The sequence below is a fragment of the Scyliorhinus torazame genome, chromosome 1 (genome assembly GCF_047496885.1).
Source record: "Scyliorhinus torazame isolate Kashiwa2021f chromosome 1, sScyTor2.1, whole genome shotgun sequence".
Classification (NCBI taxonomy): domain Eukaryota; kingdom Metazoa; phylum Chordata; class Chondrichthyes; order Carcharhiniformes; family Scyliorhinidae; genus Scyliorhinus; species Scyliorhinus torazame.
Genome location: NC_092707.1, coordinates 241,372,369 through 241,400,223, shown reverse-complemented (window position 1 = coordinate 241,400,223; position 27,855 = coordinate 241,372,369). Strand labels below are relative to the sequence as shown.

General features: G+C 48.1%; 1 long non-coding RNA gene across 1 annotated transcript; it reads left to right on the top strand.

Annotated features, from left to right (window-relative positions):
- The first annotated feature begins 146 nt into the window (after positions 1 to 146).
- LOC140384379 (uncharacterized) lies at positions 147 to 27,855 on the top strand. Its single transcript, XR_011940074.1, has 3 exons — positions 147 to 508; positions 1,709 to 1,863; positions 27,661 to 27,855. It is a non-coding gene; the product is annotated as an uncharacterized lncRNA (long non-coding RNA).

Here is a 27,855-nt window from a genome sequence, read left to right as displayed (position 1 = left end):
TGCACTGTGTTTCACAGCCTCAGGCCATCACAGCCAAGGAATCAATTTGAAACACTCTCTCTCCTCCTCCTCACACATGCCCTCTGTCTCTGTCTCTCTCTCTCTCCCCCCATACACTCTCTGCTCTCCTCACATACACACAGGGTGTGACTTAATGGCCGCACCGCACTTTAGCGAGAGTGCAACCCGGCCGTTAGATAGTGGCTAAAATCGAGAACCGTGCCAAGCGCTGATCGGTTTGCGATCTAACCTGTCCACTCCCTTTGCGAAATCAGAATCCCACCTTGGTGTGGTTTGAAACCAATAATCACCACTTAAGGTCAATCTCCATACAATTAATGGGAGCGACCCCCTGTCTAACAGACCCCCGTAATCTAATGGCTTCCTCAACAAGTGGCCACACAGGCGCCCCGATCAATGGGTTTCCCATTGTGGGGCAGCCCCATGTCGTCGGGGGCTTTTTAAAAACATGAAGCTGGCGGAATGGCTGCTGTGGGGATCCGAGGAGGTGAGTAGCCATCTTCATTCTCGGGCAATGAACCCGGGGGAACTGGGTTTCTGGGGGGTGGGGAAGGTCCTACGGGGGCCAGACTGGTTGGCGTGGGCCGCCTTCGGTGGTGGTGGGAGGGGGCAGGGGTGGGGGTCAGCCATGGGCTAGGGGGTGGGTAGGAGGGTGTTTCACCATGCCACCTCCTGGATCGTGTATACCCACTACGGGGGCGTCCCCAGCCCCTGCTTGGCTGCCCCACCGACCACCCGTAACTACCACTGACCATGGAGGCCTCTGGCTTTACGGCTGAAGGCTTTTGCTAATAAGGAATTGGCAAACGTAGTTTGGTGAGCATTTCACAGTTCCCAATTGGATTCCCCTGGGTAGGAATGCCATGGAGCATGTGGCAGTTATTGCCGAGCATCCTAACCAATCTGTGATGCCTGGACACTGTGCTTGAACACTACAGGAAGCAACACGATGGATGCAGTGTTCAACATCTGATCACCCAGGGGTGGCACGGTGGTGCAGTGGTTAGCACTGCGGCCCCACGGCACCAAGGACCCGAGTTCAGTCCCGGCCCCGGGTCACTGTCCTTGTAGAGTTTGCACATTCTTCTCATGCCTGCGTGGGTCCCACCATCACAACCCACAGATGTGCAGGGTAGGTGAATTGGCCACCCTAAATTGCCCCTTAATTGGAAAAAAGAATTGGGTACTTTAAATTTATTTAAAAACAACCTCCGAAAACCCAGGGGCTGGACCCCAGCACCGGGGACATTTCCGCGACCAGTGGGTGGGGGTGTGCACCGCAGAGGGAGCAGCACCCAGTACAGGCAACATTTTGTGCGGGTGGTTGGGGTAGAGGGGCTGGGATTCTCCCCCGGCGTGATTCTCCGTTATGCCGGCGCCTGGGGGTTTCCCGACGGCGTGAGGCTGCCCCACAATGGGAAACCCATTGACCGGCCGGCGTAACGGAGAACCCCGCTGGCAAGTCGGGGCAGAAATGTGGCGCGGCGGGGCGGGGAATCCCGCCCAGGGAGTGGGATCTGGCGACCAGGGACCCCTGCAGCGGCCGGGTATGTGTGGGCAGGGTGTGTCGGATAGAGGGGATGTGGAGGGGAGGGCAATGGAGGGGGGGCTCTATGGGGAAATGGAGGATCCCAGGGTGGAAAACACCGCTGGATTTCAGTCTCACACTCTCTCTAATTCCTTGCAGATATTACACGGGATGGATGATATCTTGGACCCCCGCGGAAGGTGCCTTTTGTGGTGCTGCTGGCAGGTCAGACGGCCAGATGCCGGAGGAGGCGGTGGTAGCAATTGTCGTGTTGGGTGCTCTGCTACACAGACGAACTAACACGGTTGCGGAAGGTACAACTCAGTTTTATTACTAACAATTATTAACATTTGTAAACTGGTTACTTTGGTTCGTTCATTACCCTCTAACCTGTGGACCCAGCCCTAACACTATCTTGGAGAGGCACTCGGCACATGGTGAATGTCTGAGTGGCTTGCTGTGAGCTCTATGCCCTGAGCTGTCTCCTGCTGGAATCCATCGGAAGTGTCGTGTTCCCCGTTTTATAGTGTGTCTGCTCTTGCTTGTGATTGGCTGTGGTGTTGCGTGTGTATTGATTGGTCCGTTGATCTGTCCATCAGTGTGTTTGTGTGTTTGCACCATGATGTTTATCTGAATATCATGACAGCAATGTCAACAGAGACTCGACTCGGTGGCCCATGTGCAGGGCCCCGCCCACACCCTGAGGACCCAGCCTCCCATCCGGCCAGGGAGGGGGAGGCCAGGGACAGCCCAGGGTGTACAGGTGTCACTGTTCTTTTGGACTTCAACATGAACCAGGCCCAACAAGATGCCCGGGCAGCTCAATTCTCCACCATCGCCGGGGTGCCCCAGGTCCAGGGGGTAATAGATGATATGCATGTCGCCTTGCACACACCGGGCCATCTGGGAATGCCCTACATCAACAGGAAGGGTTTCCACTCCTTGAAAGTCCAGCTCATCGGCGATCTCTACCTCCGGATCATGCACACTTCCCAGGGAGTGTGCACGACAGCTACATCCTGGGGCAGTCTGACATGTCCGGCTTCTTCGATTACCACCCCAGAATGGCCGGTTGGCTCTTGGAGTTAAGGAGCTGAGGACCTGGCTAATGACGGCATTATGGAGGCCAGTGACTGATGCAGAGACCCGATACAACGAGGCCCATGCAGCCTCGACTGCCATTGAGCGGTTCATCGGACTGCTCAAAATGTGGTTCCGATGCCTCAACCAGGTGGTGCCCTGCTGTACTCCTCCCAGAGAGTTGCCTACTTTATGGTGGTCTGCTGTACCCCCCAACAACCTGGCACAGTAGCGGGGTGATGTGCTCGAGGTGGAGGGGAGGAACATATGGACATTGAGGAGGAGGAGGACAAAGAGGCGCCAGACTAGGAGGAGCTGAATGTTGAGCCCGGGAAGGACCGCAGGACCAGGCTGACGATAGAGGACAGGTGGCAGCGGTGAGTGTCCGACAAGCCCAGAGGGCCAGGGAGGCCCTCACCCTCGACCACTTCACATAGGGCGTGGTCTTGTCCGTCATCGCACCCCCTCCCCCTCTCTCACCCCCCATTCCCCCCTTTCCACCCTTCCCACCCCACCCATTCAATTCCCCTCCTCACCCCACTATTCCACTCTCCCAGAGTCTATGTAACATCACTCCAGGGTGATAGGACTGTGTCAGCACTGTCAGTGGTTCACTGTCGAAGGCAGAGGGAATGATGATAACCTGCCGAGGGCTGATTTCCTGTCCTACTCAATCTATACCAAAATCTGAGTCCTGCCTGACTGCCTAGTGCTCACGCCCATAGCCTGCATGATGGGGTGGGGGGGGGGGGGGGGGGGGGGGGCGGGGTGGTGAAATCCAGAACCCCCATGACTGGGAAGGCTTGGCAGAGATTTGATGGTCAGCCCGCATTGCGGACGAAAGTGCCAGAGGCGTCATATTTCTCGGGTGCAACGCTTTTTCAATGCTGCACGTATGTGTCCTCAACTGCCCCTAGCACCTGATGATGGCGCCTCACCTTCCCCACCCCTTCCACCTCTCACCCCACCCCTCTCCCTTACCCCCCTACCCCTCCCTTACACCCAGTGCCCTCTCAGTGATCCTCCACCCGCTCAGCCTTCCGTGCTCCAAGCTGCATCTAGGTGTGTCCCCAAGATGCACATCAGAAGCAGCCTGCTGCTTACCGCGCCCCCTGTCTTTCGATGCACTGGTGCGCGTCCTCCGGAGGCCCTCGGGGGGGGGGGGGGGGTAGGTACTTGCTGGTGGCACATGCCCTGCCATGCCACCCTGTTCTGGGTGATGACCCCGAGATGCGCCGATGTCAGGGGGATGGAACCCGGGGGAGATGGCGGCTGCTGTCGCCACTTCGTATGGTGGCTCCGGCTGAGCACTCAGCACCCCCTCCTCCCTGTCAGTGCCCATAGGGCCCTGGGGTTCACCTCGGGAAGAAGGAGCAGCTGGATTGTGCCCTGGCTGCCCCGGCATCATCTGGCTCTGCCTGTCCTGCTGGCTCCCCAATGTCTGCAGCACGGTGTCAACACCCTCAGCGATGATCTTATGACTGGGACATGCTCTGGAGCACCTCGGCAATGCCCATCTGCGACTGGGACCTGCTCTGCAACTGCTCAGAAAGGTCCACCTGGGAAGGAAGGGGGGAGGGGTGGGGCGGCGGCACGGTGATGCAGTGGTTAACACTGCTGCCTCACGACACCAAGGACCCAGGTTCGAGCCCGGCCCCCAATAACTGTCAATGTAGAGTTTTGCACATTCTCCCCCTGTTTGCGTGGGTCTCACCCCCACAACCCAAATGTGCGGGGTAGGTGGATTGATCACTCTAAATTGCCCCTGAATTGGAAAAAAAGAACTGGATACTTAAAATATAAAAAAAGGTCCCTCAGCAACTGGGACTTGCCGTTGAGTTGCTCAGCCATGACTGTCACTGACTGTCACGCCTTGGATACCACCACACATGCTTCTGATGTTGTGCACCAGGCTCTCCACTGCTTTCACCACCCTAGCAGTGTTGGCCTGGGTGCCACGAATTGCCCGTGCTATCTCCTGCATCCATAGCCTCTGGGACCTCTCTAATCTGGGACCTACTGGAGTGTAGCTGACATCTCCCTCTGAATATCACGCCCACACCATATCGACTGATTCAGCTCTGGGTAAAGCTGGTCCAGAGGCTCAGCACCTGACTGGGACCCAGCTGGGTCCTGGGATCCAGCAGCCCTCCAACTGCTGCCTCTCCTGGGTATTCCCGTCTCCCCCCACCTGATGTGCATCAGCAACTGTGTGGTGCTCACCAGAATGTGCCCCAGAAGCCTGACCATTACTGTCGCCTACCGAGGTGTGTGCATCTACGTTGCTGGAGAGTGGGGATGACAGCTCTTGCCGTGAATACGGTAGTCTCCTTGGAGCTCCCCTCCGAGGTATTCTCATGGGACGTTGGTGTGGGAGGGGCATCCTGGACTGGCTGGCACCGTCGGATGGAGATCCTGCAGGAGAATGGACATGTGGTAGGTGGAAGGAATGGGTCAGTGTTTGACTTTAACAACTCATGTCTGCCAGGTCACCTGGGTGGGGGCCGGTGGATCCTCGCCTCTGCAACGTACACCAACTTCTACATTGGTAACCGATCTGTTCTCGCCAATCCTGCGACCTCCAAGGCGTGTTCCTCATAGGGGTGAGGAATCTGGGGCTGGATTCTCTGTCCCAACACGCCACATTTCTGCCTTGACGCGCTGGCTGGATTCTCCATTACGTCGGCTGGTCAATGGGGTTTCTCATTGTAGAGCAGCCTCACGCCGTCGGGAAACCCCCGGGCGGCGGCATAACGGATAATCACGCCTGCGGAGAATCCCGCCCCTGATATCTGGCACCCTGCTGTTCGTCTGGGCAATCTCCCGTCTATTGTGGGCCAACTTCTCCTGCAGTGATACATATGGGGCACGTTAACCTCACATGCTGTTCCTCAGGGGGTGCGGGGAGGTATACGGGGCACTCTTGCATGGGGGTTTCGGCGAGGGGAGGGTTTGGGGAGAAGGCCTGTATGGTGGGGGCGGGGATGGAGAGTATGGGGGGCAGTGTTGGTGGCACTGCTGGACATGGCTGGGCTGGGCCAAGATACAGAAAGGTGCTGTGTGGGGGAGGTGCCAGGTGCATACCCATGGGGGGGGGGGGCGGTCGATGATCTGGTGCCAACTGTCATGTGAGAGTACCTTTAAGAAATGGGAGTTTAAGAAATGGACCTTTAAGAAATTGGTGCTTATTAGTGATGTCAGAGTGTGGAGCTGGGCTGTCTGTCAGCTTTTTACTTTCATTTTAGGCTATTTGCTGCAGCATGTGTTTTAGTTTCGTTTTCAGTGTTGGAGCTGAAGCCCGATAGAGCAGCTATACTGTTGATCTCTCTGCCATGAAAAGACTATCTGTTGATCATTTGGTGAATTCAGAATTATAAATGTTCTCAGTTGTGAATGTAAACCTAATGTGCTTCTGTTTAAAGTTTTTTTTCAAAGCCTTTTGGATGTTAAAAGGACAGCTTACGGATTACTTAGTGTTGTATTCTTTGGGGGTTGTATTTGAATTAATGTTGCTAAGATGTTCACTGTTTGTTTTAAAAAGGTTATCTTGAATTCATAGCACGCAGTACCTTACGGAGAGAGACTAAAAGCAGACTGTTAGGTTTGGCAAAAACATTGCAGTTAACATTACCTGATAAAATGCGTAAAGATGAGGTAATTATGGTGGTGGCTAAGCATTTAAAGTTGCCTGAGATACAGTTTGACTCATTGGAAATGGCAAAAATTCAGTTGCAAATTAAACAAATGGAACATGAGAAAGAATTAAAGCAGCTTGAATACAAAAGAGATAGAGAGGAAAAAGAAAGAGAAAGGGAGATACAGATCAGGAAAAAAGATAAAGAGAGAGAGTTTGAACTTCAGAAAATGGCCATGAAACATGACAGTCAGTTAACATTGGCAGGCATAAAGGGAAACGTACAGTTGGATGATAGTGATGAGGATAGTGAGAAAGAGCATCATAGTCAAAGGCTTGGTGGGGATCTATTTAAATATGTCCAAGCATTGCCAAGGTTTGACGAGAAGCAAGTGGAAGCCTTTTTCATTTCATTTGAGAAGATAGCTGAACAAATTAAATGGCCACAAGACTGATTCAAACAAAGCTGGTAGGTAGGGCTAGTGAAGTGTTTGCATCCCTATCGGAGGAGGTATCAGGGATGTATGAGGAGGTGAAAAAATCCATCTTAGGTGCATATGAACTAGTGCCTGAAGCCCTCAGACAAAGGTTCAGAAATTTAAGGAACGAACCTGGTCAAACATGCATGAAGGATGTTCATTGTTTGCTTTAAAAAGGTTAACTTGAATTCATGGAATAAACATTGTTTTGCTTTAAAAAATACTTTTCCATTTCTGCTGTACCACACCTGTAGAGTGGGCCGTGTGCTCCCCATACCACAATCTATTAAAGGTTGTGGGTCAGGTGAACTCCATGATACACTTTGGGGTTCTCTAAACCCTGGTCCATAACACAACTCACCCGTGCGGCCTGGTGGAGGCCACTGATCTCTGTACCTGTCCTTCTGGTCACACTCCCCAAGCTGACAGCTGCTGCCACTTCCTGGATGTCCCCCTCCGCCAACCCTCCCGCTCTGGTCCACCACGTGCAGGTGATGCGTGTGAACGAGCACTCACAGACAGGCAGGGGTCAGACGATGGCACTGAATGAGGAGCACCGGCGCTCAGCTCACAGTGGGTTATCATCACCTCCACCCTCCCTCACCCAGCCCTCGACAATGACCCACTGACAGAGTCCCATCATCGCTCTGGAATGATGTTCCACAGAATCTGGGAGGATGGGAAATGGTGGGTGGGGAGAAGGGTGAAGGGGGTTAGCAAATTGGGGGGGGGGGGGAAGGCTGAGGAACAAAGTGGGGGAAGGGGGGTTGGGAGAGGGGGAATGACGGATGAGGCCAGGTCCTATATGAAGCAGGTGAGGATGAAGGCCTCCCTGGCCTGCCGGTATTGCCGGACCCTCACCACAGCCACCTGTCCTCCATCCTCCAACTGGTCCTACGGGTCCTCCCAGGCTTGTCTCCCAGCCCCTCCTGGTCCATTACCTCTTCGGCCTCATCCTTTACCTCAGAGGTGGACACATGTTCCTCCCCCTCCTCCTCCAGCACGTTGCCCCGCTAACTGCGCCAGGTTGTGGAGGACATAGCAGACCACCACAAAGTGGCTCTGGGGGGTGTACTGCAGTGCACCACCTTACCTCGCGCCCATTCCATTATTTGAGGCTTCTTCGCAAATGCATGGTCTGTCTTCAATCCCAATAACTTGTTTGCCACTTTTTTCCCATTGATTATGATTGTCCTAAGTTCCTCCCTTTCTATTAGCTCTCCATTACCTGTTACTATTGGGATGGTACTCGTGCCCTCCACCTTGAACACTGCTGCAATATATTGATTTATCATCTCTGCCATTTCTCTGTTCCCCAGTATTAACTCCCCAGTCCCATCCTCCAAGGGACCAACATTCACTTTAGCTACACTCTTCCCTTTTATATGCTTACAGAAGCTTTTGCTATCCTTTTTTATATTTTGTACTAATTTTCTTTCAGAATTTTCCTTTTTTTATTACTGTTTTAGTAATCCTTTGTTGATCTTTGAAAGTTCCCCAATCTTCCATCCTGCCACTGGCCTTTGCGATATGGTATGCCTTAGTTTTTGTATTTATGCTATCTTTAATTTCCTTGATTAGCCAGGGATGTTTTTTTTCTCCCCCTTACAATATTTCTTCCTCTCTGGAATATATTTTAGTTGTGAGGAATTGAATATCTCCTTAAACACTTGCCACTGCTCATCAATTGCCTTACCTTTTAGTCTTCCTGCCCAGTCCACTAGGGCCAAATCTGTCCTCATGCCTATGACTTTTGTTTAGTCCAGAACTCTAGTGTGGATACTCCAGTTTCTCACTCTCAAACTGAATTTGCAATTCTATCATGCTATGGTCACTCTACCATCGAGCATACTTAACTATGAGGTGATTAGTTAATTCCTCTTCATTATACAATACCAAATCCAGAGGAGCCTGCTCCCTGCTTGGTTCCACAACATATTGTTCCAAGAAGCAATCTCTAACTCATTTGATGAACTCTCCCTCAAGGCTGCCCTTGCCAATTTGATCATTCCAGTCTATATGTATATTAAAATCACCCATGATTATTGCCGTACATTTGTTACAAACCCCCACCATTTCCTGGTTCCCACTGCGTAACTACGGGGACCTATAGATTGCTTTCCCTTTGCTATTTCTTATTTCTACCCAGACTGATTCCACGTCTTGACCTCCATTGCATGTATGTTTCTCACAGCACCTTCCTTTACCAGCAGAGCTGCACCACCTCCTTTACCTTTCTGTCTATCCTATCAAAAAAATGAGTACAGTTGGACATTTAACTCCGAGAGCCGGTCTCCATGTACCCATGTCTCAGTAATCGAGACCAAATCATAACCTTTGGTCTCCATTTGCACTGTTAACTCAGTGATTTATTCCCAATGCTTCATGCATTCAGATAAAAAGCCTATAAGCTTATTAATTATTAAATTTCTCTACTCTTGTATGATTCCTTGGTGCAATATGATATTCACTCATTCTGTCCCTTCCTCTTATTTTCTGGTATCAATCCACCTCATCATTAACCTGCACTCTTCACTCTTACCTTCTCCTTTAACTTTGATCTTCTAATTTTCCATGCAACTGAACCCCCCACCTCACTATTCAATTTAAAGCCCTATCTACAGTCCTAGTTTAGCAATTCGCCAGGACTCTGGTCCCAGCATGATTCAGAAGAAGACTGTCCCATCAGAACAGCTCCCTCCTGCCCCAGTACTGGTACCAATGCCCCATGAATTCATACCCATTTCTCCCACACCAACCTTTGAGCCACGTTAATTGACCCTGTGCCAATTAGCCCATGGCTCAGTTAGTAACCTGGAGATTATTACCTTTTTGGTTCTGCTTTATAATTTAGCCCCTAGCTGCTCATAGTCCTTCAGCAGAACCTTGATTCTTGTTCTACCTATGTCGTCTATGTCGTTGATACCTATGTGGACCGCAGCAACTGGATCTTTACCCTCTTTACCCTTCCACACCAAGTTCCTCTGCAGCCAGATAAGATATCCTGATCCCTGGCACCGGCAACACAACCTTTGGAACCTTTGATCCTGGTCACAGAGAACAGTGTCTATGCCCCTAACGATACTATTCTCAATTACGAATACATTTCTCTTTTCTTCTCCCACTTAAATGGCTCCTTGTATCACGGTGTGTGGTCAGTTTTCTCACCTCCCAAAAGTACCCACTCTATTCCACACAAGGAGCAAGAATCTCAAACCTGTTGGACAAGGGCAAGGGCTGAGGTTCCTGTAAGCCTCTACCTGCCTCACTCATAGTCACATCATCCTGTCCCTGACCACTGGCAAAATTCAGTATTTAATGTAAGGGATGTGACTGTCTCCAGAAACACAGCATCCGGATAACTCTCCTGTGTTGCAGTGTCCGAATCTCAGACTCCAGCTCATCATCCCTAAGCCGAAGTTGCTTGAGCAACCAATACTTGCTACAGATCATAGAACATAGAACATAGAACGATACAGCACAGTACAGGCCCTTCGGCCCACGATGTTGCACCGAAACAAAAGCCATCTAACCTACACTATGCCATTATCATCCATATGCTTATCCAATAAACTTTTAAATGCCCTCAATGTTGGCGAGTTCACTACTATTGCAGGTAGGGCATTCCACGGCCTCACCACTCTTTGCGTAAAGAACCTACCTCTGACCTCCTTCCTATATGTATTACCCCTCAGTTTAAGGCTATGTCCCCTCGTGCTAGCCATTTCCATCCGCGGGAGAAGGCTCTCACTGTCCACCCTATCTAACCCTCTGATCATTTTGTATGCCTCTATTAAGTCTCCTCTTAACCTTCTTCTCTCCAACGAAAACAACCTCAAGTCCATCAGCCTTTCCTCATAAGATTTTCCCTCCATACCAGGCAACATCCTGGTAAATCTCCTCTGCACCCGTTCCAAAGCTTCCATGTCCTTCCTATAATGAGGTGACCAGAACTGCACGCAATACTCCAAATGTGGCCGTACCAGAGTTTTGTACAGCTGCAACATGACCTCATGACTCCAGAACTCAATCCCTCTACCAATAAAGGCCAACACACCATAGGCCTTCTTCACAACCCTATCAACCTGGGTGGCAACTTTCAGGGATCTATGTACATGGACACCGAGATCCCTCTGCTCATCCACACTTTCAAGAATTTTACCATTAGCCAAATATTCCGCATTCCTGTTATTCCTTCCAAAGTGAATCACCTCACACTTCTCTACATTAAACTCCATTTGCCACCTCTCAGCCCAGCTCTGCAGCTTATCTATGTCCCTCTGTAACCTGCAACATCCTTCCGCACTGTCGACAACACCACCGACTTTAGTGTCGTCTGCAAATTTACTCACCCACCCTTCTGCGCCCTCCTCTAGGTCATTTATAAAAATGACAAACAGCAACGGCCCCAGAACAGATCCTTGTGGTACGCCACTTGTAACTGAACTCCATTCTGAACATTTTCAATCAACCACCACCCTCTGTCTTCTTTCAGCTAGCCAATTTCTGATCCACATCTTTAAATCACCCTCAATCCCCAGCCTCCGTATTTTATGCAATAGCCTACCGTGGGGAACCTTATCAAACGCTTTACTGAAATCCATATACACCACATCAACTGCTCTACCCTCGTCTACCTGTTCAGTCACCTTCTCAAAGAACTCGATAAGGTTTGTGAGGCATGACCTACCCTTCACAAAGCCATGCTGACTATCCCTAATCATATTATTCCTATCTAGATGATTATAAATCTTGTCTCTTATAATCCCCTCCAAGACTTTACCCACAACAGACGTGAGGCTCTATAGTTGCCGGGGTTGTCTCTACTCCCCTTCTTGAACAAAGGGACCACATTTGCTATCCTCCAGTCCTCTGGCACTATTCCTGTAGCCAATGATGACATAAAAATCAAAGCCAATGGTCCAGCAATCTCTTCCCTGGCCTCCCAGAGAATCCTAGGATAAATCCCATCAGGCCCCGGGGACTTATCTATTTTCAGCCTGTCCAGAATTGCCAACACCTCTTCCCTACGTACCTCAATGCCATCTATTCTAATAGCATGGGTCTCAGCATTCTCCTCCACAACATTCTCTTTTTCCTGAGTGAATACTGACGAAAAATATTCATTTAGTATCTCGCCTATCTCTTCAGACTCCACACATAACTTCCCATCCCTGTCCTTGACTGGCCCTACTCTTACCCTAGTCATTCTTTTATTCCTGACATACCTAAAGAAAGCTTTTGGGTTTTCCTTGATCCTACCTGCCAAATACTTCTCATGTCCCCTCCTTGCTCGTCTTAGCTCTCTCTTTAGCTCCTTCCTCGCTACCTTGTAACTATCAAGCGCCCCAACTGAAACTTCACACCTTATCTTCACATAGGCCGCCTTCTTCCTCTTAACAAGAGATTCCACTTCTTTGGTAAACCACGGTTCCCTCGCTCGACGCCTTCCTCCCTGCCTGACCGTACGTACTTATCAAGAACGCGCAGTAGCTGTTCCTTGAACAAGCTCCACATATCCAGTGTGCCCAACACTTGCAGCCTACTTCTCCAACCGACCCCTCCCAAGTCATGTCTAATGGCATCATAATTGCCCTTCCCCCAGCTATAACTCTTGCCCTGCGCGGTATACTTATCCCTTTCCATCACTAACGTAAATGTCACCGAATTGTGGTCACTGTCCCCAAAGTGCTCACCTACCTCCAAATCTAACACCTGGCCTGGTTCATTACCCAAAACCGAATCCAATGTGGCCTCGCCTCTTGTTGGCCTGTCAACATATTGTGTCAGGAAACCCTCCTGCACACATTGTACAAAAAACGACCCATCTAATGTACTCGAACTATATCTTTTCCAGTCAATATTTGGAAAGTTAAAGTCTCCCATAATAACTACCCTGTTACTTTCGCTCTTATCCAGAATTATCTTCGCCATCCTTTCCTCTACATCCCTAGAACTATTAGGAGGCCTATAGAAAACTCCCAACAGGGTGACCTCTCCTTTCCTGTTTCTAACCTCAGCCCATACTACCTCGGAATAAGAGTCCCCATCTAGCATCCTCTCCGCCACCGTAATACTGTTCTTGACTAGCAGCGCCACACCTCCCCTCTTTTGCCTCCTTCTCTGTGCTTACTAAAACACCTAAACCCCGGAACCTGCAACAACCATTCCTGTCCCTACTCTATCCATGTCTCCGAAATGGCCACAACATCGACGTCCCAGGTACCAACCCATGCTGCCAGTTCCCCTACCTTATTTCGTATACTCCTGACATTGAAGTAGACACACTTCAAACCACCTACCTGAACACTGGCCCCCTCCTGCGAAGTCAAATCTGTGCTCCTGACCTCTATACTCTCAATCTCCCGTACCCTAAAACTACAATCCAGGTTCCCATGCCCCTGCTGCATTAGTTTAAACTCCCCCCAAAGAGCACAAACAAATCTCCCCCCCAGGATATTTGTGCCCCTCAGGTTCAGATGTAGACCATCCTGTCTGTAGAGGTCCCACCTTCCCCAGAAAGATGTGTTCACTAGGACCAGCAATGGGGTCCACCAGCTCCCACACCATGCAGGAACAACATATTGCCTGGTCCAGCACTGAATCTCTCCGCTGTTTATCATTCTGAAGCTGTTTTCCCTTCCACTACTGTTTCAACTAGCCCGCAGCCAGATGCTGAGCATTTGGAAAGGTTTCTCCCAGAGCTGCTGGACATGCAAAGACAGATCCAGGAGTGCTGGTGATATTCCAGCAACTGCTAGGCCAATTGGAGGAGTCCCAAAGCCTTCAGGCGCAGGAGATGTTGTCGGCATTGCACGGCACCCAGGCCAACCCTGCAAGGTTGGCGTCCACAGTGGAAATCCTGGGGCAGGACGTCTGAACCATGAGTGGTGGAGTCCAAGACATGGCTCATCTCTGAGGACCATGGCTGAGGGCTTCAAGAGCATGGTGCAGACACAGAGGATCATTGCTCAGGGGCTCCAGAGCTGGGTCCAGATGTCGAGGTCCATTGCTGAGGACTTTGAAACCACGGTGCAATGTCAGGCCTCCAGGAATGGCAGTTCCAGGTGATGCTGAGGCTTCTGGAGCTTGCTCCAGCTACCCCAGCATATCATGGAGCAGTCCAGAGGCCCTAGCAAGCACCCCGAGGGAGGAGAAAATGTTGGAGCCCATCCTGAGGCCTTCCATCCAGGAGACCCTAGCAGCCCTTCTGAATTCCCCCCTTCCTGACATCAGCTCATCTCAGGGGAAGCGGGAAGAATACAGTGGCATGGTGCCACCAGTGACACCCAAAAGTCAGCGGAACCCTCCAGGCCCAGGCCCCCCAGAGGATGTCCGCCATAATTGTCACAGGCTACGGGGCGTGGAAGACAGCAGACCGCCTCCACCTCTTGGGCAGACACCTAGACATAGCGCTAAGCCACGTAAGATGAAGAGGTTATAGCACTGAGTGGGCACTGGTGAAGGCAGACATCATAATTAGGGATAGAATCATTGTAACTAATCAACATCAAAGAATCTCACACCTCAAACCGCAACTCCATTGTTTTGACTCCCTTTCCCACAGAGTTCACCCCCCCCCCCCCAATCTGAACTCAGATCCTCCTACAGAACATTCAAGCAACTGCAACCCACAGTGACAGACATCCTGAAATGACAGCCTCATCACTCATTGAACCCTGGGCCATGCCCCCCTCCGCCGCCCCCCCCCCCCCCCCCACCATGCTCCCCTGAACCCCCTCCCTCCATCAAAAGGCTTCAATCCCCCACCCCCACAAGGGAAAACCACTCCAATATGGAGGTCACCAAAGGCTCTGTCCCCTGCTGGCCCCCTCACTTCAGGCCCCGACTCTTGGCAGTGTCACCCTGGTACTGCCGGGGTGGCAGGATTGAGAGGTACTGTTCAGCCATTTACCTGACCACCCGAGGGCTTCATAGGCATCCGAGCTCCCGGCATGGTCATAATATCTAGATAGAGAAATTAATGTTGGATGTGAAAAGTCCTCATTGAGGACCCCCTGGAGTTTACTTTCTGAACTGTGGCAGCTTCTTCTGTGGCTGAAAACAACCTCTAGTACAGGCATGTTGTTCCGGCATGAGAGGTTGAAAAAGACCCTCTATGAAAAAGGAAACTTGGTCTTTCTAGTCAGGCCTTCCAAACAAGGGAAAACCCTGCTTAAAAACCTCTGGTTAGAAAATGCAGCAGCTGAAATGAGGAAGCACTTTAGATTTTGTCGACTGTGTAGAGCAATAAAAACAAACAAAGCACATCCCACCTTTGAAATAACCTGGACTTTGGTGGTTAGCACTGCTGTCTCACAGTGCCGAGGTCCGGGTTTGGTCCCGGCCCTGGGTCGCTGTCATGTGGAGTTTGCACATTCTGCCCTTGTCTGCCTGGGTCTCGCCCCACAATCCAAAGATGTGCAGGGTAGGTGGATTGGCCACGCTAAATTGCCCCTTAATTTAAAAAAATGAAATAGTCTAGACCTGTCAGTCAAGAGGAAATGGGGCGTGAAATTGATTGTAAACAATGCAATTCAAAGCTTTTCGGCTTCCCAACATGGCCAGAGGCTTGAAAACATTAAAAGCAAAATTAAACTGAATGTGAAACAAGCACTTCAAAGATTTTCACCACATCAGAGAGAAGATCTGACAGATCTTTCAACTTGACCTGCTGGGAAACACATCAAAGGACTTCAGGTTTAAAGAGGGAAGACTTGTCACACTACTCCCATCCCTTGGAAAAGACCCCAACCTGAGCCCGTCCAGGGCAGCATGAGCACCCCCCACACCCGAACCCCCTCCCTTGAAGGACACCCTTAGGCACCCTGGAGGTAAGCGAAGAGAGTAGTCACTCCCTTGCTACTTCTCAAGAGTCCATTGTGCCTGGTCCACGCTTGTTAGGACCAGTATTAATTGGCACCCAGCTGCCATCTGCTGCTGGACAGGAAAATTGTATTAGGTCGAAAGATCTGACTTTAAACTTGCTAACGATATTAGAATGTATTCAATTGCATGCTAATCACCTTCTTGCCCTTTATGAGCATGGTCCGTTTCGTGCCAGTAGGAAGGGATCAGGAAGATTGCAAACTAGTTTGTGCCTCCCATTTTTGGGTTCACACGGGATTTTCCCAACTTAGCAGTATTTGCATCACGTGCAGCATGGCCACAAAATCGCCCTCCAGGATGGTTCCCCTGGCTGGTGAGCCCAAAACCAGGGGACACAGTCTCAGAATAACTGGTAGGTTATTAAAGACTGAGGTGAGGAAGAATTTATTCACTCAGAGGGTGGTGAATCTCTACCCATGAAGGCAGTAGAAGCTCAGTCATTGAGTTTGTTCAAGACAGAAATTGACAGATATGGGGATAGTGCAGGAAAGTGGTGTTGAGGTAGATGAATAGTCATGATCCAATTGAATGGCAGAGCAGGCCCGATGTGTTAAATGGCCTACTCCTGATCCTATGTTCCTAATGCCCAATCTGCTCTATGCCTAGGGGCTTGGACCATGTGCCAGCACCATGCCAAGATACTCAACCACTTTTACTTGAGCTATCTTCAAAGCTTTCTGAAGATAAGAAGGTAAGCCAAAATGCCGGGCACTGAGGAGGTCACACAAGCTGGAATGCCAAGCATCCACAATATATTGAAGCAGTTGCAGTTGAGTTGAGCTGGACATTAGCTTACCAAAGAAAATATTCCAAAAAGAGCTTATCTCTGGGATACGCTCTCATGACAGTCAAAGGAAAAGCTGCATGGATTCCCTGAAAGCTTATTTAGGAGTTTTGATATTGACTTTGTGTCCTTGGAGAAGCTCACCCAAGACTGCTACATCTAATCATTTGAAAGCAGGCACAGAGAAAACAGAGACAGAGAGAAAACACAGGCCGAGGAATTCTGAGCCAGCAACTCATCCAAAACGTAATCATCTGCACTATCAGTTCTATTTGCCTTCTGAGTGTGGGTCGGCCTTAGCAGTCACCCATCAGAACCCTAAAAAACACCCCCGGTGATGAACATGGTCACCTTTGCCTTGAAGGACAAACAAGAAGAGTTTCAGTTCTTCCTCATATGTCACTAGATCAAAGGATGGACACAAATAGTCTTACTGCTCCTATTCCCTTTCTTTCTCCTGCAGCCCTTGTGGCTTAGGTGGATTTTCAGGATGCCAGCTTTTAAGAATGGGTGAAAAGGTGGAACACTGTGCGTGAATACAACCTCCACCTCTGGGGCAGCTGAACAGAATGTATTACCAAGAATGCCACTTCTTCATGGTGGGCCTGCATGCTGGGATGCCCACTCCATTGTTATGCCCATATAGAGTATTTGCCACTTTCTCCCATAACAACATAGATTGGCAGTGAATGTGATGGGAGAGGTGAAGTATGGCAAAGTGAAGATGTGGAGTAAGGCGTTCTCAGAGGTGTGATGTCAAAGTGCTGGCTAGGGAGTTTGGGAATGCTCTTAGCAAAAGTGCTGTGATCAAGGGTTATAAAAAATGAATAACTTGCATTTATATATCATCTTTCATTTTACAGCCAATTATATGGTTTACAAATGTAGTCACTGTTGTAATGCAAGAAACATGACAGCCAATTTGTGAGCAGCAAGTTCCAGACACAGCAATGAAATATTAACGCAGTGATTTGTTTTAATGATGTTGGTTGAGGGATAAATGTTGATCCAGTCTCACAGGAGAACTCCCTTGCTCTTCTTTGAACAGTGTATGGGATCATTTATGCCACCCGACAGTTCAGATAGACTCGGTGTAATGTCTTATCGGTTTGACAGCATCACTGACAACGTAGTATTGCTGTACTGCTCTTTAAATGTCAGCCTAGATTATAAATTCAGGGCTCTCGCGTGGCTTGCTTACCTTCTGACTCAGGGATGAGAGCGCTACCTGTAAACTGAGGCCACCATGGCAGCAGCAGCAGTGAGAGCGAAGGACATAAAGCAGCTGCTGCCAACGCTAAAAGCTACAGCAATGGTGACAGTAGGAGCAGAGGCCTGAGGCCGAGGCAGGTTTTGCCGGGGGGTAATGGGGGGAAGGGGGTGGGGGGGTGAGGCGTGAATATAAAGATAGACGGATATCGAACAAAAAAAAAATGGTTACATAATAGAACAACAACTCGGAGGTCAGAGGTGTGGACGTGAAGGAATTCAAGGATGAAACAGTGGAGTGGATAGAGCAAAAACAAGATGGAAGGAACAAGGTGGAAAATAAACCTTAAGTGACAACAACAGTAGGGAAGACACTAATTGGTGAGTAACTCATGAGTCTTTTCTAATGTTTTGATAAGTCTTCAGTTTATTTCCGTTAACTTTAATGAGTCTAATAAAGGCGTCACAGGACACCTCAGTCCCATGGAATGCATACCCTGTGCCCTGTGGAAACCTCAGCATATTTCCCATGCTCAGCACAATCATATGTGCAGTAAGTGTCATTGGCGGGAAGAGCTTTCACTATGGACTTTAGAGCTTGAGCAGCAGCTGGCTTCACTGTGGTGCATTCTCGAGGCTGAAAGCTAAGTGGACAGCATGTTTTTGAGGTGGTCGTGCTTCTCCTTAAGGATGAGCAGGTAGAAAGGGACTGGTTGACCATCAAACAGCCAAGCTGGATCTGTCAGGTCGTGGAGAGGATCCCCTAAGTGCCTCACACTGTTCAATTCTGAACACAAATGAGAGTTCACCTGTGGAATGCAGTCAGGGCCAAGTCCATGATAACATAAATAGCTCAGCTGTGCAGGGTGGAAAAGGAAGGTCAAGAAAGCGATAGTTATAGGAGATTCAATAGTTTGGGGAAGATAGGTGTTTCTTTAGCTGCAGAGGTGATTCTAGGATGGAATATTGCCTCCCTGGTGCCAGGATTGAAATGTCACTGACCGGCTGCAGAATGTCTGGGGGGGGGGGGGGGGGGGGTGAACATCCAGAGGTCATAGTCCACATTTTGATCAATGACTAAAGTAGAAAGAGGGATGAGGTCCTGTAGGCCGATTTTATAGAGCTAGGAAAGGAATTAAAAAGTAGGACATCAAAGATATTTTAGATTACTCCTAACACCATGCACTACTGAAATAGGAGGAGAGTGCAGCTGAATGTACTGTTGGAGAGATGGTGCAGAAGAGAGGTCTTTACGTTCTTTGGATATTAGGATTGGATTTGGGCGACGTGAGAATAGGCTGCATTTCAATGGGGTGACCAATGTCTTGGCTGGGAGGTTTGCGATTAGAGAGGATTTAAACGAGTGTGGCTCAAGGTTGGGGGACCTGAGCATAGATCCAGAAGGATGCGGAGCAAAACTGGAAATAGAATGCAGATAAGGAGTACATGGGCATAGACGATCAAGGAAATAAAGGCTACAAAATGGACAAAAAAGGTTTTCCGTGATTAGTGGTACAGAATTCAATGCAAACTATCTAGTGAAACCCGCCCATGAACTGAGGGTACAGAGAGACGCTTGAAAGTATAATATCATTACTATTATCAAAACATGGCTTAAAGAAGGGCAGGAATGTCAGCTGGGCATTCCTGGTGACAGTGTTTTCAGGCAGGTTAGAGAAGGGGATAAGATAGGGAGGGGTTTGCAATACTGGTTAAAAGGGATGTGTGTTAAAAGGAGCATCAAAGTAAGTTTCATGGGTTGAACTGAAGAACAAAGAAGGTCAGTCAAATCTCTATGACCATACTTCAGACCAGTGGTCTCTGCCCTTTTTAAGCACAAGATCACTTTTAGAATCTAAATGCAGCACAAGATCTATTCTTAAAAATGTGACTTTACTATAACTCCCAAAAATGTTTGCTATGCAATAACACTCACCTATTCTTAGTGTGACATCTGTGCTTGAACACTATCTGTGAAGTCTGGGTTGTAGTTGAGCTGGCCCATCTCAAACAGTCCACCATTTGGCCATCTGTGAGATGAGTGTGATACTTGGGCTTGGTGATATGGTATATTAAAACAAGCTTTATTACTAACACAGTATTAAAATATCTTTAACATCACAGCATAAAATAGCTAACAGTTGCTCCTTAAACAATGCTAATCAATAGAGTGAATTGACTGACTGCTATCTTTAGTCCCACTCAAATAACAACAAAACCATCTCAGCTCTCAATTCACTGTTAAAATACAGTTAGCCCTCAGGAATACCTGCTTTACAGAGATGTCTTTGAGAATGAGAAATATTTTGACACTGCTTTAAAGAAAAGATCGGGAGCAAAATTCTCCATCCCGCCCCGCCACATTTCTGCCCCGACCCGCCGGCGGGATGCTCTGTTACACCGGCCGGTCAATGGGGTTTCCCATTGTGGGGCAGCCCCACGCCGTCGGGAAACCCCCGGGCGCCGGAAAAATGGAGACTCCCACCGGCGGAGAATGACGCCCCAGAGTCCTGTCAGAACCATGCAGAAACTCTAGATGCAATTTTTCAGAAGCTGAGTCAGCTTGTTACAGCTCACCTTCTATTCACGCTCTTCTGAACTGCTTGGAACAACACTGCAAACCTAGCTCTGATTATATGAAAGGGCTGTTTAGCACAGGGCTAAAGAGATGGCTTTGAAAGCAGACCAAGGCAGTCCAGCAGCACGGTTCAAGTCCCGTACCAACCTCCCCGAACAGGCACCGGAATGTGGTGACTAGGGGCTTTTCACAGTAACTTCATTTGAAGCCTACTTGTGACAATAAGCGACTTTCATTTCATATTTTAACTGAGTTTGACTTATGTTCACATCTCCACCTAACTCACAACCAACTTTGCTTTTCAGCTCCTCCCAGTAACAACAACATTTTGCCAAGCTGATATCTAATTAACTCCACAGGGTGGAGCTTTTTACAGTGCTTTAATTGTACCTTTGGCTCCAAGCTTAATTGTTTTTTAAAAAATGTGTTCATGGGATGTTGGCGTCGCAGGCTGTGCCAGAATTTATTGTCCATCCCTAATTGCCCTTGAGAGGCAGTTACAAGTCAACCACAGTGCTGTGGGTCTGGAGTCACATATAGGCCAGAACTGGTAAAGATGGCAGATTTCCTTCCCCAAAGAACATTAGTGAACCAGATGGGTTTTATGACAATCGACAATGGTTTCATGGATATAACTAGACTTTTAATTCCAGATTTTTATTGAATTCAAATCTCACCATCTGTAGTGGCGGGAATTGAACCTGGGAGCCCAGAGTATTCTAGGTCTCTGGATTACTAGCCCAGTGACAATACCATTACACCACCTCCTCCCCTAACTAGGATGTATTTTAAAAACATGACTGCAGCAGTCATACATACACTAACCCAGGTTTTTAACCCTTACTGCACCAAATACATAGAATACAATATATCTGAAATTCCTGCATTCATCATCCCAAACGTTTTTGTCCCTTGACCTAGATTTCAGCTCTATGTCATTTTGCATGATGATGATTTCCATGTCAAGTTTACTGCTTTGTTCAAACACCTGCTGATAGTTTTCTGTCAGATCTCCAATGTTCACTTGAAGAAAAGGATTTGAGACAAGCATAATGACCTGTTCCATCTTGTCTCCCTCCTGAAATCGTCAGTTGAATTCCTTTGCCAATTTGTTGAGGTGATCACAGAATTTGTTGGGCTGGGGCCCTTTCTGTGTGACCTGTTGTTGGATTTTCTCCAGATTTGGGAAATGTTCAGTAATTTTGTTCTTTAACAGGGAGGACCACAGGCCGAGTTTCAACTTGAACACATTTACTGCACTGATCATGTGTGACACGTCTCTGTCCCTCCCTCACAGATCACAATTCAGCTCATTCAATTTTGCACTTATGTTCGTAAGAAACGGCAAGTCTAGCAACCACACACTATCTGACAGCTTGTTGTACACCTTATTTCTTGAATGAAAGGTGATAATTTCAGGGAGCAATCTCTGGAGGACCATTTCTCAGCTTAACCACCTCACATCTGCTTGAAGGATCAAAGCACCGTAGGTGGCATCAAACTCATTAAGTAAAGATTTGAACAAGCGATGTTGCAGAGCTCTGGCATGAATTGAGTTGACGATTTTGACTACTGTCATTACATGAGAAAAGTCAATAATCTCACTCGGCGGCGCTTGTTGGTAGATAACACATTGGTAATTGACAAAGGAGGGGAAGTCAGGATCGTTTCTGCAAAGTGCAACAAAGCCTGTATTGACACCCAGCATTGATGGTGCACCATCGGTTGTGATTGAAACCAGTATCTTGATCAGAATGTTTTATTCAGACACAAACCTTTTGAATTCATTGTAGACATCCTTGCCTCTCTTGAGTGGCACAAGTGTGGAAAGTCCTCCTTTGTTGTTAAGTCTTTAAATTCCATGCGAATGAAAACAGTCAGCTGGGCCATGTCCGCCATGTCTACTGATACATAAAACTGCAGTAAGAAGCATTCACAACCTGATAAGTCTTGGTGTATTTGCTGAGACACGTCTTTGGGCAACAATTCCACCCTTCTGGCTACTGTTAAAGCGCAAAGCAGCATGCTCTTGATGGTTGTCATAATTTCATCTTTGTTTTTCAAGTCTTTGAGCAAAGTGTTGGCAGCAACTGTCATAGCCTCCTTGATAACTTCGCCATCGGTGAATGGTTTCTTATGTTCTGCTAGCAGATGGCAAATGCGAAAAGACAACTCTTTGCTTGCCTTGCCTTTGGCCACAGTCTTTGGAAAGAGCGACTGTTTAGCTTTCAAAATTGCCTCTGATCCCCAACCTCCTTCGTCCGAGTTGCAGTGTTTAAGGGGAAATTTTCTTGACATTTTGCATGCATTGTCTTGTGATGCCATTCCAAATTGCCTCTTTTACTCAAAGCTACACTCAGTTAATAAATGAGACAAATGGTCTTGCGTTTCAGGTTTGCAAAAATAAATTTGTTTTCCAATTCCTGGTGGAAATGGTAGGTTTCTGCCCTGTTGGAGGTCCCTGGTTCCTTGGTCATCATTTTGTCTTCAACCACCTTATTCCAAGTTTTGGCGCCTGCGAGAATCTTGTTGCCCGGGTCCCGCAGATATTTGCCGTTGTTCAGCAGGCAATGAGCTGATTTGTCAATACGAGAAATCCCAATTGTGCAATTTGGCACGGTTCAGAATGCAATGAGCTGATTTGCTCGTCATTACGAGAATCACAAGTCTCGAGCAATTTGGCATAGTTTGGCAGGCATGAGATGATTCACTCGTCATTATGAGAAATCTCGGGTCTTGGCACAATTGGAGCACTTCGGTGTGTAATGACAATCGACTTTTCAAGACTCCGGGATCGGCCTGTCGATTGCGATCAACTATTTGGAGACCACTGCTTTAGACAGCGAAACAGTCAGAGGGAGATAGATGAGAACAATTGCTGAGGTGCAGGAAAAAAAGGACAGTTTTAATAGGGGATTCCAATTACTTGGGATAGATTCAGTGCAAAAGGTATCGAGTTCACTGAGTTCTTAAAATTTATTCAGGAGATCAGTTTTAGTTTGTGTGTAGTTGTTATTGGCCAGGGTTTATTGGGCCCAAAGTGTATCATGGAGTTCATCTGACCCACAACTTTTAATAGATTGTGGTATGGGGAGCACACGGCCCACTCTACAGGTGTGGTACAGCATAAAAAGGTTAAAGTCACTTCTGAGAGCAGTTATTCATTTTAAATCACCAAAGGATCGAGTTACATTCTTTAGATTACAGGGAGAGAGACTAATACCCCTTCTGGCTGCGGCTATCCAGCTCTGAAAACAAAACTAAAACACACCCTGCAGCAAACAGCCTAAAACGAAAGTAAAAAGCTGACAGACAGCCCAGCTCCACCCACTCTCTGACATCACTGCAGTAATAAACACCCATTTCTTAAAGGTACTCTCACATGACAGTAGCAAACCCAACAAGAGCAGATGCAGTTCTGGATGTAGTTTTAGGGGATGAATCTGGGTAAGTGGGGTATGAGTGGAAGTCCATTTTTGACAGTAGTGATTATAATTCAGTTGACTTTTAAGTAGCTATGGAACAGGATACAGACAGACCATGAGTAAAACTTTTAAATTGGGGAAAAGCCACGTGTACTAAGCTGAGATGTGATTTGGCAAAAATGGACTGGAAACAGCTACTTGAAGCAAAATCAGTGTCAGAGGAATCGGAGGCATTCAAAAAGGAGATAGAGAGGATTCAGAATAAATGAGTTGCCACAAAGAAAAAAAGGTGTGACTCCCAAATCTACACACTTTGTGCATTCAGACAGGAGTCAGGAGATGATGCCTGCTCACCCTCAAACGAGCAATGAGGAAGAACAACCCCATGTCAGTGAAGAGACACATGCACTTGGCCATTCACATGTAGCCACCAACTCAGATATTGCCACTGTGTGAACTTCAGAGGGTAGTGCAGAATTGGGATCAGTGGTGAATGGGCTGCAGTCAAGGAGTGGGTAGACCACCTCATGTGCAAGATCCCCTTGGGCAGACAAGTTCTGCTGGAGATGAGGACCTCTTTGGGGTGACATACAGGAAAATACTGGTGACGGTGTGCAGAGGTGCTTGATGTACTGGCAGACTTGCCAAATAGTAATAGCCAAATAATGGGTGGCACGGTAGCACAGTGGTTACCACTGTTGCTTCACAGCGCCAGGGTCCCAGGTTCAATTACCGGCTTGGGTCACTGTCTGTGTGGAGTCTGCACGTTTTCACCGTGTCTGCGTGGGTTTCCTCCGGGTGCTCCGGTTTCCTCCCACAAGTCCCGAAAGATGTGCTGTTAGGTAATTTGGACATCCTGAATTCTCCCTCTGTGTACCCGAACAGGCGCCGGCATGTGGCGACTAGGGGATTTTCACAGTAACTTTATTGCAGTGTTAATGTAAGGTTACTTGTGGCAATACAAATTATTATTAGTAGTGGTACTTCACTCACTGACGAGGAGCTTGGAGGAGTCTGTAAGACACAGGCCAACTCGCAGTTCTTGGAGCCCATCCTTTCCACCATGGAACTGATGGGTACCCCACTGCCATATTAACCCATGATAGAGCATTTGCTGGGCACTGTCTCAGCCTTTGCTGCACCACAGGTCGAGGCTTCCTGTTGTGTAAGTGATGTAATGGAAACTTAGACAAAGGTCATGTGATCCATGGTTGCTGACATTCGGGCTTAGATGGCTGCCACCTTGGGTGAAAATCTCAGTGCTCAACAGGGCATGTTAGCTCTTTCAACCTCCAGAAACCTGTGCTTCAGCAGATTATAAGGTTGTTTAGACATTAATTTATGGATGTGGGTGTCACTGGCTAGGCCAGCATTTATTGTCCATCCCTAATTGCCTTTTCAAAGCTGCTTTCTTGAACGTCTTGGTGTAGGTATACCCACCATGATGTTAGAGAGGAAGTTCCAGAATTTGGATCCATTGACAGTGAGGGAATGGCATTTTATGGTGAGTGGCTTGGAAGGGAACTTCCAGGTAGTGGTGTTGCCATTTGTCTGTTGCCCTTGTCCTTCTCAATCATAGTTGTTGTGGATTTGGAAGTTGTGGTCTGAGGAGCCTTGGTGAATTACAGCAGTGCATCTGGTAGATGGTACACGTGGCTGCCACTGTTCGTCGATGGTGGAGGGAGTGAATGTTTATGGATGGGGTCTTAATCAAGTGGGCTGTTTTGTCCTGGATGGTGTCAAACTTCTTGAGTGTAGTTAGAGCTGCACTCATCCAGGCAAGTGGAGAGTATTCCATTACACTCCTGACTTGTGCCTTGTAGGTGGTGGACAGGCTTTGGGGAGTCAGGAGTGACTCACCTTCCACAGGATTCCTAGCCTCTGACCTGAACTTGTGGCCGCTTTATTTATATGGTTCGGTGAGTAGTAATCCCCAAGATATTGATAGTTGAGGATCCAACAATGTGAATGCCATTGAATCTCAAGGGGCAATGGTTAGATTATTTATTTTGGAGATGGTGATTGCCTAGGCACTTGTATGGTGTAAATGTTACTTGCTACTTGTCCGCCCACGCCTGGATATTGTCCAGATATTGCTCATTTGCTCATATACTGCTTCAGTACCTTAGGAGTCTCAAATGATGTTGAACATTGTGCAGTCATCAGCAAACATCCCCACTTCTGACCTCATGATGGAACAAATGTCATTGATGAGGCAGCTGAGGATGGCCTAGGACATTACCCTGAGGAACTCTTGCAGTGATGACCTGGAACTGAAATGATTGACCTCCAACAACCACAACTATTTTCCCTTGTGCTAGCTATGACCCCCAACAAGTGGAGAGTTTCCCCCCGATTCCCATTGACTCCAGTTTTACTGGGGCTTGTTGATGCTATTCTCTGTCAAATGCTGCCTTGATATCAAGGTACTCTCACCTCCCCTCTGGACTTCAGCTCCTTTGTCCATGTTTGAACCAAGGTTGCAACGAGGTGCGGGCTGAGTGATCCTGGTGGAAACCAAACTGAGCATCAGTGTGCAAGTTACTGCTAAACAAGTCACGTTTGATAGCGCTGTTGATGACCCCTTCCACCACTTTACTATGATGGCAAATAAACTGATGGGGTGGTAATTGGCTGGGTTGAATTTGTCCTGCTTTTTCCATGCAGGACATACCTGGGAATGTTTTCATAATGCTGGGTAGATGCCAATGGTATAGCTGTATTGGAATAGCTTGGCTAGGGTACCATTGGCAGAATATTGTCTGGGCCCATAGCCTTTGTAGTATCCAGTGCCTTCAGTTGTTACTTGATATTATGTGGAGTTAATCAAATTGGCTGAAGACTGGCACCCATGACCTAATCATTGGACATTAAGGGGCAATTTAACATGGTCAATCTAGCTAACCTGCACAAGTTTGGACTATGGGAGAAAACCGGAGCACCCAAAGGAAATCCACACAGACATGGGGAGAAAGTGCAAACATTCACAGTCACCCAAGGTCGGAATCGAACCCAGATCTCCGGTGCTGTAAAGCAGCTCTGCTAACCACTGTGCCTTCCCAAGGCAACTCTTTCCTGTATACCACTGCGCCCTCACCTCTGATGGGCCTGTCATGCTGGTGGGACAGGATATACCCAGGGATGGTCATAGTGGTATCAGGGACATGATCTGTAAGATATGATGTGGTGAATATGATAATGTCAGGCTGTTGCTTGACTAGTCTGTGAGATAGGTCTCCCACCTTTGCTACCAATTCCCAGATCATTGTGAGGAGGAATTTGCAATATCGACAGGGCTATGTTTGTCATTGTCATTTCTGGTGCTTAGGTAAGTGCCTGGTGATCTGGTTTAATTCCTTATTGATGTTTTAGTGATCTGATGCAACTGAGAGGGCATTGTTGTGTGTCTGGAGTCACATGTAGGGCCAGACCAGGTAAGGATCGACACTGGCTGCATCATTACGTTAAATTCCAGTTTTGGATTAAACTTTTACTACCTGCCATGTTGGGATTGGAACCCGTGTCCCCAGAGCTTGACCCTGGGTCTCTGGATTACTAGACTAGTGACACTAACACTAGACCATTGCCACCCTGTGTTGTGTTATGCTTCTTCATGTAGCATAAGCTGCTTCCTTGATGTATGCTCTGACAAAGGAAGGTTCCGACTTGGAGATAGGTTTAACACATTTATTGAACAGTTAACAATTCTCCTACTTGAGTTTGACTCTCCTGCTAATCTTGCTGTAGTAACTCAGTCTAACTAACCAGTCTGCTCTAAGCCATGCAGTGGGTGTGATGCTTCTGATCTGTCCCTGTGTCGCCTGTGGAAAGAGAAAGAGCATGTGTGCCCTGTCCTTTTATATGGGTTGCCCCCTTGTGGTAGTGTCACCTCTGGGTGTCTTGACTGCCCATTGGTTGTGTCCTATTCTATGTGTTCATTAGCTGTATGTCTGCATGTCATGATATCTCTGGTGCTCCCTCTAGTGTTTACTTAGTATTTGTGTATTTACATTAACCCCTTGTGTATTTACAGTGATGCATATCACCACATCCTGCTCATGGATGAGCGAACCTCCAGCAACACTTAGGAAGCTCAACACCATCCAGGAAAAAACAGCCTGCTTGATCGGCACCCCAACTAACATCTTAAACATTCACTTCCTTATCATCGGTGCACAGTGCCAGCAGTAGGTACCATATCCAAGATCCAGGTAATTATTGGCCGGTG